Below are 17,375 nucleotides of genomic sequence, written 5' to 3' on the forward strand. Positions count from 1 at the left end.
AGTACATATTGTTTCTATTGTAAAATCTGCCATTGAGGAAAATAACCTGATATGATTAAACTTCTAAGTAAATATGACTGGGATAAGAGTTTTCAGTAAATTCTAAGGGAATAATTGGGCTTCCCTGGTGGCTCAGATGGTAAAGAATCCTCCTGCAAGGCAGGAGACCTGGGTTCCATCCCTGGGTCAGAAAGCTCCTCTGGAGAAGGGAATGGCTACCCATTCCAGTATTCTTGTGTGGAGAATCCCATGGACAGAGGAGTCTGGCTGGCTATAGTTCATGGGGTTGCAAAGAATTGGACACAACGGAGTGACTAACATATCCACACTTTTATGGGAATGATTTGTTTTGGAAATATCTATCTAGAATAGTTCCTCCTAATTTTGGTAACTTGAAACCAAATTAAGTTAAAGGATGGTAATCTACTGAGCATCCAGGACATTTTAAATGAAATGAAATATTAAATTAAATGAAACTTTAATTGCTGAACAGGTCTAAATTTACCTATTCTTTCTCTCCTGTGAGAGAGAAACTAAAGATGTTTGGCTTTATTAGACACATGTCTTGCAGCACATCAAGGAAAGAAATTGTGCTTTGGAAAGATATGTGTTTCTAGAAGTTATGGGATATTCCAGTCAGGGAATGTGAATGTACAATGCAGTTCATGGTGGCTTCAGAAAAATAGTATGTATGTTTTCAGAAAAGAAGGTATGAGGAATGGAAATATACTTTGCTATTAATAAAAGGAAAGAGGTGATTTTGTTCTAGAGCTGGTTAGCTCTGCATGGATAAAAGAAGGTACAAAATATGGCTACAGAAAATTGTAGAGGATTTCTGGGAAAGGAACATTGAGAAAAGAATTTTGTATGAGGTTGGAACTGTCTAAGGTTGGATTAAATTTAAGTAGATAGATGGATTTTATCAAGAGTAGGCTGATATGAGACTGGATTTGGTTTCTTTCATAAGAGAATGAAATTTTCCTGAAACACTGTTTTTGATAACAGATTGTGAGTTTCTGTGGTGTTAAGTGATCTGTACTTACTTTTGAAATTTTGTTAGCTCAAGGAATAATTGTTTCACAGCAACCTATGATTCTCTCTGACTGGGTATTTTAAAACTTTTTGAAATTTTGAAAGATTCCCCAAATATCAAATTCTGGTTGAATTTCTTTTGACTTCCAGTAAACTTTGGAATGCTTCAAGGGGCCCGTGGCGCATCCGAAAGAGAGATCCTAAACTAATTGTGCTCGTTTAGTAGTTAAGTTACAAGGGAAACCTTGTCCAAACTCACTGTTGCCCGTGTCAGATGGAGTTACCAGGCTCTCCCCAGTGTTATTGTAGCTGTCAAGTAGGGGAAAGGGTTTTGGGTTCTTCTGCTGTTTATTCTTTCACTACCTAAAAAGAAAACCCCTGTGGGAATAATCGCACCTCTAGGCTCTCAAGTCGTGTCGCCCATGGCATTTTTCATTGCATTCAACTCCCGGTTCCTTCATGAGCGCTTCTGTCCACCTCTGGGACTCCCTTCTCTCCAGGCCTTGGCAGCCCTTACCATGCCACAGAATACCTATTGTGCTGGTCGCTTCCAGGCAGCCCACATCCTAGGCTTGACAGATGCTCACACTCAAGGAATACCACCCCCAGCGTAAGAAAACATATCACAGGGCAAAAGGCTCCAGGTGAATGTCTCCAGGACATGGAACTACATTTCTAGGAGCGCTCTTTCTGGATTGCAGGTTATTCAACATGTAAGGATCTAAGCCAGAAGAGAAACCTCTGGAGTATATTTTTAAAACCTGAAAAATTTTCAAAATAGACTGAAAAGGGAAAAACTTAAAACTCTATTGTAACATGGACTGGCCTTATATAAATTGGAAAGTGGAGAAAACATTGCCTGAAAATGGTTCTCTAAATTATAATACCATCTTGCAATTAGGTCTTTACTGTTGCAACATGGAAAAATGGATTGAGGTTCCCTAGGGTCCTGGGAATTCCCTGGTGGTCCAGTGGTCAGGACTCCAAGCTCTCACTGCTGAGGGGCCACGTTTGATCCCTCGTTGGGAAACTAAAATCCCACAGGTCTCTTTGGCAAACAAAAAGGGGAAAAAGGCTTCATGGTCCTTTACCAAAACCCTACTCTCTCTTGCTCCTGTAATCAAAAACCAAATCAGTAAACACTTCTGATGTTTTAGATGATCCCCTTCCAGCCTTCCCCAACTCTCAGGTGAGAAAAACCAAGCCCCACCCGCTTCCCAGAACCACCTACTTCTCTGGAGCCCTCTGACTACCCCCAAACTCTGTCTCGTTATGTTCCTTTATATCCTCTGTTACCTCAGGAGAGAGAGACTAGTCCTTCTGGGGTGATCTGTAAGTGGAACTTCCTGTCCCCCAGGATCAGCTTCAAAGTTAGCCCCCACCTCTGCCCCACAAGGCCTTCACACCCTTCGGGAAGTGGCCGAGGGAACAGAGAGACTCCTAGAGTGCACGTCCCCTTCTGAGTGGGACACTTAAGCATCTGTAAGGAGAGGCTTCACAGGTTCTCAGAGAACCCTGAAAAGTTGAGGGATGAATTTATCAGGCTGGAGTTGACATTCTCTCTCACCTGGCAGGACATCATGGTTATTCTGGCCTACAGTTAAACCCCGGCTGTAAAGGAGTATATTCTGAGGAAGGCCAGGAAACAAGCAGTGGGCCACTGATCCATGCCACCAAATTTACCAGGTGGGTGGGGATGCAACCCCAGAACATGACCCACACCGGGACTATGAAGATCGTATAGGTCAGGCTAGGATGAGACATTATATTACTTGTCTATCAGAAGGAATGAAAAAGTTTATGGTGAAGCCTGTAAATTATGATAAGATCTGAAAGGTTACACAGGAAAGAGATGAAAACTTGACAGTCTTCCTGAACTGGGTGACAGAGGCCTTCAGGCAAGCCTCCGTCCACAGAAGGGAGGATGGTATTGCCATGCATTTTATCACCCAGGCTACTTCTGATATAAGGAGAAAATTATAAAATCTTGAGGCTAGACTCCCATCCCCATTGTTAGTCTTGGTAGAGGAGGCATTCAAGGTCTAGCATAACCAAGACTTGATGGAAGAGGCCAATAAGGATAAGGGGCTAGTAAAGAAAACAATTTTTGGCTGCTGTGATTCACCCACTGCCTTGAGTGGACCCTGGAGGGCTGAGATGTCTGGGCAGATGGCAAAGAAGCTGCCTGGGCTTGAACCAATGTGTCTTTTGTCATAAGGGAGGCCCTGCAGGGGGGAACGTCCTTAGTGCTCTCCTGTGGGATGCCTAAGGGGCAATCCCAACTGACGCCAGGGCCTTGTGAATCTCTTGGATGAGAGAGTCCCACACATCAACTGCTGGGGCCTGAGTGCCTGCCTGGCTCCAGATTCCACTTGATCCATCCTCATCACTCCAGGGGAGTCTCGGGTCACCCCTGATATGGCAGGGAGGAGAACTGAATTTCTTGAAGACACTGGAGCTGCCTGCTCTGTTCTGACTTGGCCCTGTCTCCAACTGAGACTGTATTGTGATGGGAGCTGATGGACTGTCAAAGGGAAGGCAATTACATCTCCCCTCACCTGAGGAGTCCGGTCCATTGTTACTACTCACTCCCTTTTGTATATTCCAGAATTCCACGTCCCCCTTCTCAGAAGATTTGATAAGTAAGTTAGGAGCTAGTATATTATTAGGATGGGGTGAAGTCCAAGAAGGTAGAGAATTCAAGCAGAGATTGCATCAATTAGTAACCCCAGATGACCCACCTGCTGGTCATCAAAATATTCCCCCCCAAATCAGAGAATAAGTAGGGATACCTCAGGACCAGGAAAGGGAAAACATGTTCCTCCAATAAAAATAAGGTTAAGGCCTGGGGAAATATACCCCTGGAGAAAACAATGTCCTTTAAAACTTGGGGCCATGAGGGAAATCCAACTGCTGTCCACCAAATTCCTAAAATACAGACTCATTAGGCCCTGCCAATCCCCTTGTAACACCCCGATCCTCCCCACCCCCACCCCCCACCATTCAGGAGCCTAATAGGGAATATCAGTTGTGCAAGGCTTACGAGCAGTGAATGAGCCAGTCATCCCTATATACCCACTGCTGCCAAACCTATGCACTTTCCTCAACCGAGTGCCAGGAAGCACTCAGTATTTGTTTAGGACCACAAAGATGCATTTCTCTGTATTCCCCTACATCTAGACTCTCAATACCTTATTGCCTTTGAATGGAGGGACCTTGGGAGGCTACTCAATATCCCTGGACAGTGCTCCCACAGGGTTTTCAGGACAGCCCGGATCTTTTTGGAAACACAAAGGAACTGAGTCTTCATAAGGGTACTTGGCAACAATATACTGATGGTTTATTGATAAGTAGTGATGTTACAGGGCAAAACAAAATCGGACTGCTGTTGAGTCTGTTTCTTTCACTTTGACATTTGCTTTCCATTGCTTTTGTTCACTGAAAGGACACTGTCTATACATAATGGTTTGCCTTAGGGAACACTGTCTCTGCCTGCGTGTTAAACCAAAGTGCCTTGGTTCAGAGAAACATCCTGACCCTAGCCCCCTTTGAATAGCTGCAAGAAAGAAGATATTGCCACATCCTCTCCTAGAACTTGGCTATTCAGGAGATATTTAGGAAGACTTTTGGCCTTTTTCTTTACTTTTCCTTTAATTCCTCGGCTCCTCCCCATCTCTGTTCTAGAAAAGAAACTGGAATCCAGTTTTTAAGAGACTGGATTTTTTAAAGAGATTTTTTTTTAAGAGACTAGTCTGCCATCTCCTTGGTCTGCCAGCTTTCTGAATAAAGTCATTCTTCCTTGGCCCAAAACCTCATCTCCAAATTTATGGTCTGTCATACTGCAGGCAGAAAGAGCCTGGACTCAGAAACAAATTTGGTGAGCCAGTCAGGAGCCCCGCTATTCCAGTCTAGCCAGCCCCAGTCAGGGAATACTGGGGCAAGTATTCCTGAAGATCTTCCCTTCAAAATTCCCTGAAGTGACACTGACTGCCCCAGCACCTAGCAGTTAAGCAAGGAAACAACAAACTTCTGTGAGGTGATTGACTCAATTTTGTAGGGTAAGTCACTCCATTGTGCACCCCGGAATCATATTTCTCCCTCAGTTTGGGCTTTACCTCTACAGGGCAAGCCAATTTGTTTAATTGGGGCACCCAATTGGAGAAGGGAATTGTAATGGCCTCTACCTGGTTTGGGAACCAGTTCACTGGTTTTGTAGGGTAAGTCTATTTGATTTGAAAACTGGTTCATTGGTTTTGGTTTTGGTTTGGTTTTGTGTGCATCGATGCTGGAATTTGTTTGGGCTTTCTGTGTTGGAATTTGTGTCTTTTGTCAGACTTATAGAAATGAGAAATATTCCCACTTATCTTGAAGGAGACCCCTTTGGGACATATATTAGAGAAATGGGCAAAACCTAGCCATGAGCCTATGACTAAGACATGATATGCCGTTGTAATAGGTAGGGTGTGGACCTAATATATGTTAGAATCAAAAGAGAGCCCCTGAATGGCTCTCATGGTTAGAAGTGTTTTGCAAAAAAGCAGGGAAAAGAGATTTGATTCCATATGTAGAGGCAATTATGCTATGGCATCCGGAGGAAAAGTAGTGGGAGAATTCCCACCTTATGTGCAGCAGTTTGAAAGGAAACCCAGGGAAGAACCTATTCTACAAGGAAAGAGGGAAAAAGTGAGAGTGGGGACATGTTACTTCAAAACTTAATCCCTCCAGTCTATGCAGCTCCCCAGTAGTCAAGCAGGCAACACTGGTACTTGTTCCAACTGCCCTTTCCCCCCATGCCATCAACATATTCACCACCTCCTATTTCTCCTACCCATGGAGATTAAGTAGTAGGCTCTATGCTAACCCGTGGCACACAGGAACCTTGTCTGGTATAACCATGTAATACTTGACAGGGTACCCAATTTGGACCAGGAGCCACTTCCACAGCAGGGCAATTTCCCTTGCACTACTCTCCTGTAATAGGCCAGAGGATTCCCTTGGACTTGAGGCATCCTATTTCAATTTCCCCACAAGAGTCCTGGGTAACTTTGACAGTAGGTAAGAAGTTGATGGACTTTCTAATAGATACCACTCACCAAACCTTCCGTATTTATCTTAGGAGGCTTTTAAGTATCAAACAAAAGGGAAACAAAGTCATCCAAGGAAAACATGCCTGTGTTTTTGAGATGCAAAAGTCCTATCTGGTCTTCTCAGGAACTCTCATCTCTGCTATCTTTTTAAAATGCTGATTTTGAAAAGAGGGTAAAGTAATTTTGAAATTGATTTGTTAAGGCTAAATAGATATCGTTAAGTGCCTTTTCTGTAAATATATAGCCATATAGATAAATGAGCTTAATTTGTTCTATTTGCCAGAAATCCAACTTTTATTGAACCTCTTTTGTAAACTGATGCACATAGGTTTAATAGAAGTTAAATGAAATCTTGCAGTGATTTTGGAGCCCAGGAAAATTAAATCTGTCACTGCTTCTACTTTTTCCCCTTCTATTTGCCTCCTCAGACAAACATTTTGCATTCTGAACACCCCTCCCCTACAGCCCCACAATTTCCAGGTAGAGAGAGAGCAGGAGAAGACAGAGCCAGATCCTGAAAATGGGGAGGTCTTTAGCTTTAGTTCACCTTAATATGTTTTAAATGCTATTGGTTGTTTCTATAATGCTGAGATGATGGAAACAGAAGAGCAGTCTCCACTCTGGGGTCAACCTCCCTCCACAGCCCCATCCCACCTGGAAGCCAAAGCAGGCACCTGAAAAGAGTGGATCATTATCCATTGCCTTTCTCCCAGCAGGGCACAGACAGAGGCCACCAGATCTCATCAGAAAAAACATTTCAGGAACCAAAAAAAAAAAAAAAAAATGTGGTAACAGGAAGCTATTAGCACACAGAGGATGCGCTAATATGAGGGGGAAAAAAGGATCTCTGCAAGACAAGCATTTTTTCCTTGTAGGAGAGTTTTGCTACCAGGGATGCTGTGAATAGCATGTTCTGATTGAACAAAAGAGGCATATTTCTGAAGAAGACAGAGCCTTGGACAGTGGAGGGGACAGCCTGGGACACTTGTTACTTGAGCCATGCTGGCAGGCTCTGCCTGGAAGGGGACCTGGCTCCCTGGGTGGGAGGCCCACTTGCTGTCCCTGGGACTGGCCCACTTATTCTCTTTTGGAGAGCTATGGCACATGGGGGTAACTGGCTAATCACGGGCTATGTCTCTTCTCACTCTTGTGTGTTCTTGGGTGGAGAGAAAACTTTGGTTGCAGTAATGGGGACCTAATGGGCCCCGGAGTTCCACTTTGCACCAATTTAACTCCAAGGCAGAGTGAAGCACCATCTTCCCCTTTAGGATCTGTTCAACAGCTGTCATCAGAGTCTGAGCCTCAATAGCCCTGCTCTCCGTGCTCGATGTGCTTTTGACTGCCTCTTGGCTCTGGGCTGTGGCTGTTTCAGGTTTTCCTTTTTGTAGTGGCTCTTCCAAGGCCTTTGAATTTACTGGGGGAAACCCACTGTAGAAGGAGATCAATCCTTTTCTTGAAGCAGCTTTCTGAAAGAACCTGTCCCGTCTTCAGGATTAAATGTCGAAACTTGCATCTTAGGCACTCTGTTGATTTCTTTTTCTGGCCAGAGCGACTAATCCCTCTGACCTGGTAGCCTTTCGTTCTGCCAATCCTTTTTGATGCTGTGTAACTTTGGGGCTCCTATATGTCTCTCACCCTTCAGTGGGAACACACTTCTGGCTCTGATATTTGGGCTCCCATCTCAGGGCCACCTGTTGCCCCTGGCTGCTCCCTCCACTCGGTGAAATATCATAGAGTGTCTGGGAATTGGACATGGATGTGTCTCCTCTGGACAAGATTTGGGAACAAGACAGAGATTCCTGAGAGCCAGATGTTTGCGACAAGGAACATATCTGAGTGACAGTCTTTGAGAAGTGTATCCGTGGCACAGTCTTGAAGGAGCACACCAGTTTCACAGTCTTGATGGAGCACGCTGGTGGCCCAACCTCGACTGTGATTCTGCTGGTCTGTGAACCTTGAAACCCAAGCTTATGAAACTGTGCTTCAAAATTTAGATCTTCTGGACTGGAGGCAAGAGACTTTGTATTCAGGGAGGGGTTTCTACTGGACCTTGGAGATCATGGACTCTTTAAATTCATATTAGTGAGTAGGGATTTGTCCCACACACTAGGTTCCAAAGTTTCTTTTCCAGCGGGGTCTCCTTCCACAGACTCTTGTTACCTGGAAGATGCGGAACATTCATCGAGGTCCACTAATATCATGATAGAGTAAGATTCTGGGGAGGCTTGTCCCCCAACTTCCTCCTGTGGCTCATTGCTGACCATTGCTGGACTACAGCTGGGCTCCAAGCTGCCTTTGTCAGCCCCCATGACAGACTCATTGTGCCAAATTCTGGTCACTAAACTGTATGTGGTGGCATGAGAAGGTGGCTTGTTTTCTGCCCAGTCAGAGGGACCTCTGAGGCCTTATGGATGTCACCAGGTGTGGGTCCTCCCAGAGCTCCCTGGGCTTCCTCACTCACCTGTGAGGGAGTGGGAAGGGGCCTGTCCAGGGAGGGATTTGCCCCCTTGTTACTACTTTCTCTTTTGCATGGGGCTAAGGAGCTTTTTCCCAAACCTTTGGTTAATAGGGCTATTGAGTGGTCCCCAGATTCACAGGTGGCCTTCAAGGTAGACCCTTGAGCCTTTTTCAACTTCAAGCTAAGTATGAATTTGAGGAGCTTGAAGAGTAGGTCCCACCTGTGCCTCACCCTCAACTTTACTATATGTGTTTCCAGCTCCTGTTGAGTATCAGGACTGAGGACAAGAGACTCAGGGGAGGTGTTCATGGAGGCTTTCCTTTCCTGAGAGGAGTGTGGATTTTCTATCTCCGTGGGAGCATGCGTCTCTCTAGGGATGTCTAAAAGAAGGTGTCAGCAAATCTTGAAATACAGACATTCAACAGGGATCTCACTCTCGTGGATCTCCTGTGCCTTCCTCCTTATAAGGACTCCTGAAACTTCTGGATTCTTCCTGCCTACTCTCAACTCTCTGATGCAGATTTCACTCTTGGATCATTCACTGGAGGTTGGCTGAGATCAGGTACAGATCTTTCAGGATCCTCCCCACACTCTGCCCTACATCATAGTGTCACTCTCTCCCTGGTGGGATTCATGCTGGGCACTTGGACCTCATCTTCTCTGTGTCCTTGACCTGTGGAGGGCCTTGAGGGCCCCTCCCTGCACCTGACAAGGCCTTGGGAATTGATCTTGAGGCTGCATCAGTCTCTCAGATGCTTGTATTCTGCAGGGCAGGCCACTCTGTTGGTGCAACAACCTTTTGGAAAACTGATGCCACAGTACCTCCAAAATCTCAGGTCTGATCCTTTCCCCAGGAAGGATGGAGACAGAGCTGTGAGCATGGGAAGACCTATTTTCCTGGGAAAGGTTGAGAGTGGCCTGGATAAAGACTTGCTGAGATTTAACCAAAGAGGGAAAGTTCATTCTCTTTCTATTTCCTTTTTCCAAAAGTGACATTCCAGGTTTTCAATTGCATTTGAGATGAAAGATGTGCCTTATTTGGGACTGTAGGGAAGATGTTTCACAGGACCCAATCTGGTATTGAGAAGGTGGTCAGACTCAGACAGAGGGTGATTTATGGACAGTGGTCTCTAACGGTGCCTGAGGTCATGCTTGACACGTTTGGAGTCAAGGGTTTGGGTTGGGCCTGGATCTCCATGTGAGCCTAAGGAGGTGGCATTGGAGTCAAACGTTGGGGTCGGGCCTGGATCTCCATTGTGAGCCTGAGGAGGTGGTGTTGGAGTCAAACGTTGGGGTTGGGCCTGGGTCTCCATGTGAGCCTGAGCTGGTGGTAATTTACATGGGGACATGGTTAGTGTCAAGGGTAGGGGGTGGGCTGGGGTCTGTATGAGAGGCCGAGGTGGTTGTGCTTGACATTGGGCCATGGTTGTTGTCAAGTGTAAAGGTCATACCTGGGTATTCATGTGAGCCCAAGGTGGTGGTTGAAACTGGGACATGGTTGTAGCCAAGGGTAGGGATTGGCCTTGGGATTCTATGGACGCTTCAGGTGGTGATTGACATTGAAGCAAGACCAGGGTAAGGGTTGGGCCTTTATCTCTATGCAAGCCAAGGTTCTGGTTGAAACTGGGCCATGCCTGGAGTCCAGAAATGGTCGAGCCTGGGTCTCCACGTGAGCCCGATGTGGTGGCTGAAAGTGAGGCATGGTTGGAGCCAAGAGTTGGGGGCGGGCGTGAGTCTCCACGTGACCCTAGAGGTGACCTAGAGATGAAGGTTGCACCTGGGGCATGGTTGGAGTCTTGTTTTGAGGTTCAGCCTGGGCTAAGGTAAGTCAAGGGCTGGAACAATGACAGTTGTGAAGTTAATTTATCTTGAATTTGGAATGGTTCGGCCTTAGAATGCTCACTGAATAAAACAGGGCATAACTCAAGAGGGGGCCCAGGTACTGTGATGGTAGCCACCAGACTCTCACTGTGCCCAAAGAGGAGATCCCAGAAGAGCTGGCTGCATGTCTTCTGTAGATGATCCCTCAAAGTGTCAGGATATCAGGGCTTCTTGGGACCATGTAGCTGTTCTTGTTTGCTTTTTATGCTCCAGAAGTTTTGGCGACCTAAGGTATCCTGCTCGTCACCGAGTGACTTGCTGCTCTTTCCCAGTGAAGTTACCTGATAGCCTGCCTCATCCTCTTTTACTTTCTTCCAAATCTTCAGTTCTACTCTATTGGTGATTAGTATCTCCAGCATCTTCTCGCCATCCGCATTGACAAGAGAGAGGCTACCTGCCTGTTTGTGGGGTCTCCCAAAGTGAGGCCTCAGGTGGGTAGAGGGGAAGGTGTTCTTGCTGGAACTCTAAGTATGTCAAGGTGGAGAAGCTCCATGGTTTTGTTGTCTCCTGCCACCAGGCCAGGTTGATACAGGATTGCTTGAACAGACAAAGCTGTGATGGCTGGTCTCCAAGGGGAGTGTGGAGATGACCTGTGTCACGTGGTGCCCAGTGTGAGTGCTGTGGAGTCCCCCTGATTGAGACTCAACTTGGAGCCTGATGGTGGTGGGGCAGAGGAGGGTGTCAGAGGTGGAGGGCAGGCTCTCACATAAAGGGGGCTTGGTGGGGAAGGGGAAAGTATAAGTGGCCAGGTTGAAAGGCTGTCCAGGGGGAAAAAAGGCTCTGGTGATGGAGAGGTACTCAGGGATGAGCATGAGGGAATGGAAACTGAGGTCACTGAGCCTGGAGAAATGGTAGAAGCCCAAGGTAGGGGCTGCTTGGTCTGAGGAGCTGGGTAGATGGTGGGAGCTGCCTCTTCCCTGCATGGTTGATGGGAGATAATGGGCACTGATTTGCAAACCTCACCAGGTTAATCTTGACATTAGACCTGATGAAAGCCACCCTTGTCTGGGAACCTCCCCCGGCATCTGCAGGGGACATGTGAAACAAGCTGCAGCCAGGAGCTGCCAGGCCTGGAGGACTGGGTAGGCCAGGCAGGGGTGGACACCTACACCCCACAGCCTGCATGGCCCCAGTGCTGACCTCACAATGCTCCTGGTGTTGCTCACCACAGGACGTTGGCCTTACCCCCAGGACTTCTCCTCTCAGCTCAGCCCCAGGCTGCCAGTGTCCCTGGGGTCGCACGATAGGCTCTAGGAGGAAGAATCACCTAGAAAAGAAGGGGAAGTTTCTCCACCTTTCCATAAGTGAAGTCAGGTCTGGAACCTCTTCCAGTGTTTCCAGGCAATCTCTTCAAGCTGGAAATCAGAAGACTGGTCATGATGGTGAACATGGGAGCCTAGGGGTCTTACAGGAAGTTGAGTGCACTGTCTCTTTAAGGGGACATCATTGGGAGATTGGAGCCCAAGCATGAGTGTCCAAGGCCACATGATCCCTGACAGTGATGGTGAAGCTCTGAAAGCGTTTATCATTTACGAAGTGTTTCCATATTCATTACCCCTGATGCCCTCACAGCCTGCCTGTGGGGAGAATGGGCAGGCACCACTCTGCAGTTGGGTCTGAGCAAAGTAAAACCATGTGTCCTACGTGTCCTGGAGGGCTCACCTCCCATCCAGGCCCTGTTGGTCCAACGCAACCCGCATGCCGTTTTGGACAGCTTCATTCTACACATGGAATCTGGGAAGCATCTGGGTTCTGCCCTCATTCCCAGAAGCCTCCCTTGGAGTTAGTTTCTCAAGGGAGAAGTCCTGCCGCAGATCCCCTCAGAGTCTGTGGAACTGGGTTCTCATGGCCAGAGAGGTGGGGACTAACACTTGGGGCTGGATGTCAGAACTCACCTTCCAAATTTCAAAGCTTCATTTCTCTGGATGCTCCTGCTTCTTCCCCTTCTTTCCATTCGATACTGAGAGAGAGAGAGAAATGAGGACGTAAGACGCAAATCTCAGTCTTCCCTCTCTAGACAAGCATCAGACACTAGTGTCCACACAGAATATGACTCTCTACATTTCACTAACAGAGTTCTGTGATTTTTCTTTCCTTTCACTCATTTTTAAAAGAGAAAATATTTTGTTTTCCTTCTTTGAAGAACATAATGAAGTATTTTCAATGTGAGATTCACTCTGGACTTCTTTCGTCACTGTTCTGCTCAAGAAACGCACACATACTCAGACGCATGGGTGAATCTGAGCTCCATAAAGTAGGTCTCTGCTTCTTGATACCAGGCCCCCAGCCCTCCAACCCCTGCTCTGAGGCTCTCGGGGCTTCACCACTGCCAGAAGATCACTCCTGTCTGAGACACTGTTCTCGGCTGCTGAACTGGTGCTCAGGAGTCTATCCTCTGGCTGAGATTCAACTCAGAATCCAGTCATTGGCCTCTGGTCACTGTGTTTTGGACTTGCCTTGGAGCCATCTACCTACCTGGATACATGGGTTGATATCTTTAAATAGAAATCCTAGTGTTCACTGTATCCTGCTCAGCCTGGTTTGTCCCTAGAGGGATATTCATCTATTCTTTCTTGAGTATAGATGTCCTGTTCTTTTCTATCTCAAGGGTCTTATTAGTTGACTCAGAAAAGTGAAAATAATAATAGAAAAGAACAGAAAAATATGTGCTTGTGAGTCTGGACCAAGAGTTCCTTACCTTCCTAATGTTTCCATGTTTCCTAGGAGGAAGAAAGGATGAATTATTCTTGAGGTAGGGAAGGGTCAGGAAAAAGAGCCCCAGTTCACACAGAAAGGTGATTACAATAATGACTGCCTAGGCAGTGAAACGGGAGTTCAGCCAAATATCAAAAATGCTTTTCAGAGAAAAGAGCAGATTCTCCATCATCTGAATAATACCGCTGCCCTCAGGCAACTGAGCCAGGGTGTGCACTTGGGGGCTAAAGTTCTAGGCCCACCTCATAGAGCTGTGGTCTGGTCACAAAGGGCTCTGGGGGTAAGAGGGAGCAGCAGAAGAGGAGGTGGGACTATAGCCCCTCCCTAACCATCCAGCCCCACAGCTTCATGCATCTCCCTTCCTCTGAGCCTTCCCTTCCTACCTTATCATCTGTTATATAGAGACATTAGTCAAGTGTCAATTCAGTCCACCTAGAACTCAAGAGAATTCCTGATTCCTCTGACATAACTGCTTGAGCCTCATCAATACTGTAAAGAATCTGGAGTTCTCCTAACTTTGGTTAATCACAGGTATTTTTACTCTTATGATACTAATTTTTAAAAAAATTCAGTTAATCTTTACTATATTCAACTATGGGAATTAAAAATTAGATAAAAAATGATTTGAAATTTACAAGGCCATGAAATATAAAGCAAATTGAAATAGTTAATTAAGCCTTCAGGGTAAATTTTTCATAAGTTGCTAGCATCTTTCAAAGTTCCAGCAAAGCATTAAGTCAATGAGCTTGAGGTCCCTCAAGCCCTTCACATTCCAGAGTGACCACGGACCTTTTGATCCTTGAAGATCACTTTTCAGTCCTGAGAATAGCCTACTTGATAAGATCATATTTGTATAAATGAGACCTTGGTCTCGCCAAATAGTTTATGGAAATGATGTGATTTACAGTGTGCACCTGTATTAAGTCGACATGGAGGCCTGGCAAGGCTGTATCAGTCTGATCTCAGGGAGGGGTACTGGTGACTAAGCAGCTAAGGTCAAGTATACGGGCTCTTCATCCCTATGTGACCTACCCCACAATAGAAACCCTGGACATTCAAGGCTGGATGATGGTTGACACTACTCTACACATGCTGTCACACTGTTTGCTGAGAGAACTAAGCACTGTCTGTAGAGCCCCACTAGGCCAGACATCTGGAAGACTGCATATGGCTCCCTGCATCTTTTTTTTTTTTTTTTGGCTAGTTCTGATCTATATTCTTTTGCTGGTTTTAATCTGTATCCTTCTGCTGACATAAACCATCATAAGTGCAAGTATTGTGAGTTCCAGGTGGAATGAACTGAAACTTGACGAATGTCTCTGCCTAACAGGATGAGAAGGCAGGATGGGAGGCTCAGAGAATGATGGGGATGAATGGAGCTGCAGGGCTGAGTGGCTGGGGAGGGGCCATGTTCCAGCCTCCTCCTCTATTACTCCCTCCTCACCCTCAGGAGTCAAATGTGACCAGACCACAGCTCTAAGATGCAGGCCTAGTACTTTAGTCCCCAAGTACATACGCTGTTCGCAGTTGCCTAAGGGCAGCACTGTGATGCAGGCGATGGAGAATCCTCGCTTTTCTCTGAAAAGCACTTTTGATATTTGGCTGAACTCCAGTTCCACTTCCTGGGCGATCTATACCATTCTCGCCTTTCTGTGTGGACTAGAGTTCCTTTTCCTGTTTCTTCCCTACCTCGAGAATAACCCATCCTTTCCTCCTCCTAGGAAATGTGGAAATATCAGGAAGGTAAGGAAACCTTAGCAGAGACCCACAAGTATGAGATCCTCTCTTCTTTTCTATTATTATTTCTACTCTTCTGAATCATCTAGAGAGATCCCTGAGAAAGGAAAGCATAGGACATCTATTCTCATGAAAGAATAAAGCATCACCCTCTGGGTGCCCCAGGCTGGGCAGGGGGCAGAGTGAGCATTTCTCTCCAAGGATCTCAGATATCAGTTGTCCAGGTATGTTCGAGGGTTCCAGGGTATGTCCCAAACACAGTGACCAGGGCCCGAGGGCTGGATACTGAGTTCAATCTCAACTACAGCACAGGTGCGCGAGCACCGCCTCACCAGCCACGAAAAGGTATCTTGGACGAGGTCTGATCTGAGGAGAGTGCTGAAGTCTTGAGAGGCTTGGAGTGGGGCCCTGGACTTGGGAAACAGAGGCCCACCTGACGCGCTCAGATTCACCTATTCTGAGAATGTGTGCGTTTTTGAGCAGAGGAACAATGACAAAAGATCCGGGTGAATCTCACTTCAAAATCCTTATGTTCTTCAAAAAAGGAAAACAGAAAATATTTTTATCCACCTTAAAAATGCATGAAAAGAACAAAAAAACACAGAGCTCTGTTAGTGAAATGCAGAAAATTATATTATGTATGGACACTGAGTGTCTGATGCTTGTCTAGAGAGGGGAGCCTGAAAATTGGGTCTCAAGCCCTCATATGTTTGGGTGGGTCTCAGCATCAAATGGAGCCAAAGGGGAGAAGCGGGAGTAGGAAGGAAAATGGAGCTTTGAAAGGTACGTTCTGACATTCAGCTATGTGTGCCCCTGGAGTTAGCCCCATCTCTCCGGCCCTGAGGGCCCAGGACCACTGGCTCAGAAGAGGCCAGTGACAGGGCCCATCCCTTGGGAAAGAGAAACTTCAGAGAAGCTCCTGGAAGAAGAGCAGAACCCAGATACTACCCAGGGTCCATGTAGAGAATGAAGCTGTGAGGGGCCTGGAAAAAGGTGTGGCCCAGCAGGTGCCTGTGGGCTGCATGGAGCTAATAGCACCTGGTTTGGGAGGTGGGACTCCAGGTCCAACTGTGGACACATTTTTTGTTTTAATTAATTTATTTTAACTGGCAGATAATCACTTTTGCACATCGTTTAACTTCTCTCATATTCGTCTATGCCGTGACTGCTGTCCATTCTTCCCCACAGAGGGGTTGGTGAGGGCGTCAAGGGGTAATGGATATGAAAGCACTTTGTTAATGTAAACCCTATCATAAGCTTCACCATCACTGTCAGGGATCACGTGGCCTTGGACCCTAGTACTTGGATTCCAATCTTCCAGTTGTGTCCCCTTAAAGGGACACTGCAATCAGCCTCCTATAATACCCCTACACCCTGGCTTCCTCACCATGATGCAGTCTGCTGATTTCCAGCTTGCAGAGGTTGCCTGGAAGCACTGGAAGAGGTCTAGGACCTATCACTTCTGCAAAGGCAGAGAATCTTCCTCTTCTTTCCTTGGTGGTTCTTCTTCCCAGAGCCTATGGTGTGACCCCAGGGCTGCAGGTAGCCTGGGGTTGAGCTGGCAGGGGGAGTCCTGGGGGTGGGTTATGGCTAAACTCCTGGGGTGAGGAACAGCAGGAGCATTGTAAAGTCAGTATGGGGGGCGTGCAGGGCTGTGGGCTGTAGATGCCCACCCCGGCCAGCCTGCCCATCTCTCCTGGCCCGGCAGCTCCTGGCTGCAGCTTGCTCCTCAAGTTTCCTGTAGACACCTGGGGTGGTTCCCTGACAAGGGTGGCTTTCATCAGGTCTCCTCTCAAGATACTCCTGGGGAGCCGTGCAAAGCAACACCTACTGGAGCCCAACAGCAGTGGAGGGAAGAGCCTGTTCCCACCATGTCTCCTCTGCCCAAACAGCCTCTACCTCGAGCCTCCTCCTTTTCTCCAGGCTCAGTTCCCTGCTTCATTTCCACTCACTCTAATTCATCCCTGAGTGCCTCTCAACACGAGAGCCTTTCCTTCCTCTGCACAGTCTCTCACCAAGGCCACTTGCTGTCTCCCCTTCCCCACCATGTCACCTTGATGAAGGGACCTGCCCTCCACCTCTGACACCCTCCTCCACCTCACCACCATCAGGCTCCATGCTGAGTCTCACCTACTAGGCACCATCCCACAAAGGTCATCCCCATGCTCCCCTTGGAGACCCAGGGCTTGTCCGTACAAGCTGTCCTCTTTCAAGCCTGTCTTGTAGGTAGCGGGCTGCCAGAGCATGGAGCGTCTCCACCTTGACACACTTGGAGTCCCAGCAAGAACACCTTCACTGCCACCCACCAGAGGCCTTGCTGTTAGGACACCCCAGAAACAGACAGGTAGAGGCTGCAAGCTTCTCTTTTGTCAACCTGTATGTCCAGAAGCTGCTGGAGATATGAATCACCAAGAGAGTGGAACTGAAGATTTGGAAGGAGAAATAAAAGGAGGAGGAGGCAGGCT

At 47.0% G+C, this 17,375-nt stretch overlaps 2 long non-coding RNA genes across 3 annotated transcripts; one reads left to right on the forward strand and one right to left on the reverse strand.

The window, feature by feature from the left end:
- Nucleotides 1–9,819: 9,819 nt before the first annotated feature.
- Nucleotides 9,820–13,248, reverse strand: LOC133252843 (uncharacterized). 2 transcript variants are annotated; one of them, XR_009738098.1, is made up of 3 exons: nucleotides 13,157–13,248; nucleotides 12,354–12,418; nucleotides 9,820–11,725 (listed from the first exon to the last, which is right to left on the reverse strand). It is a non-coding gene; the product is annotated as an uncharacterized LOC133252843 (long non-coding RNA). The 2 variants fall into 2 exon arrangements; XR_009738097.1 differs by having other exon boundaries at nucleotides 9,820–11,813.
- Nucleotides 13,249–13,612: 364 nt separating this feature from the next.
- Nucleotides 13,613–15,110, forward strand: LOC133252844 (uncharacterized). Its single transcript, XR_009738099.1, has 2 exons — nucleotides 13,613–13,704; nucleotides 14,895–15,110. It is a non-coding gene; the product is annotated as an uncharacterized LOC133252844 (long non-coding RNA).
- Nucleotides 15,111–17,375: the final 2,265 nt, after the last annotated feature.

Source organism: Bos javanicus, chromosome 8 (assembly GCF_032452875.1).
Source record: "Bos javanicus breed banteng chromosome 8, ARS-OSU_banteng_1.0, whole genome shotgun sequence".
NCBI classification, from domain to species: Eukaryota; Metazoa; Chordata; class Mammalia; order Artiodactyla; family Bovidae; genus Bos; species Bos javanicus.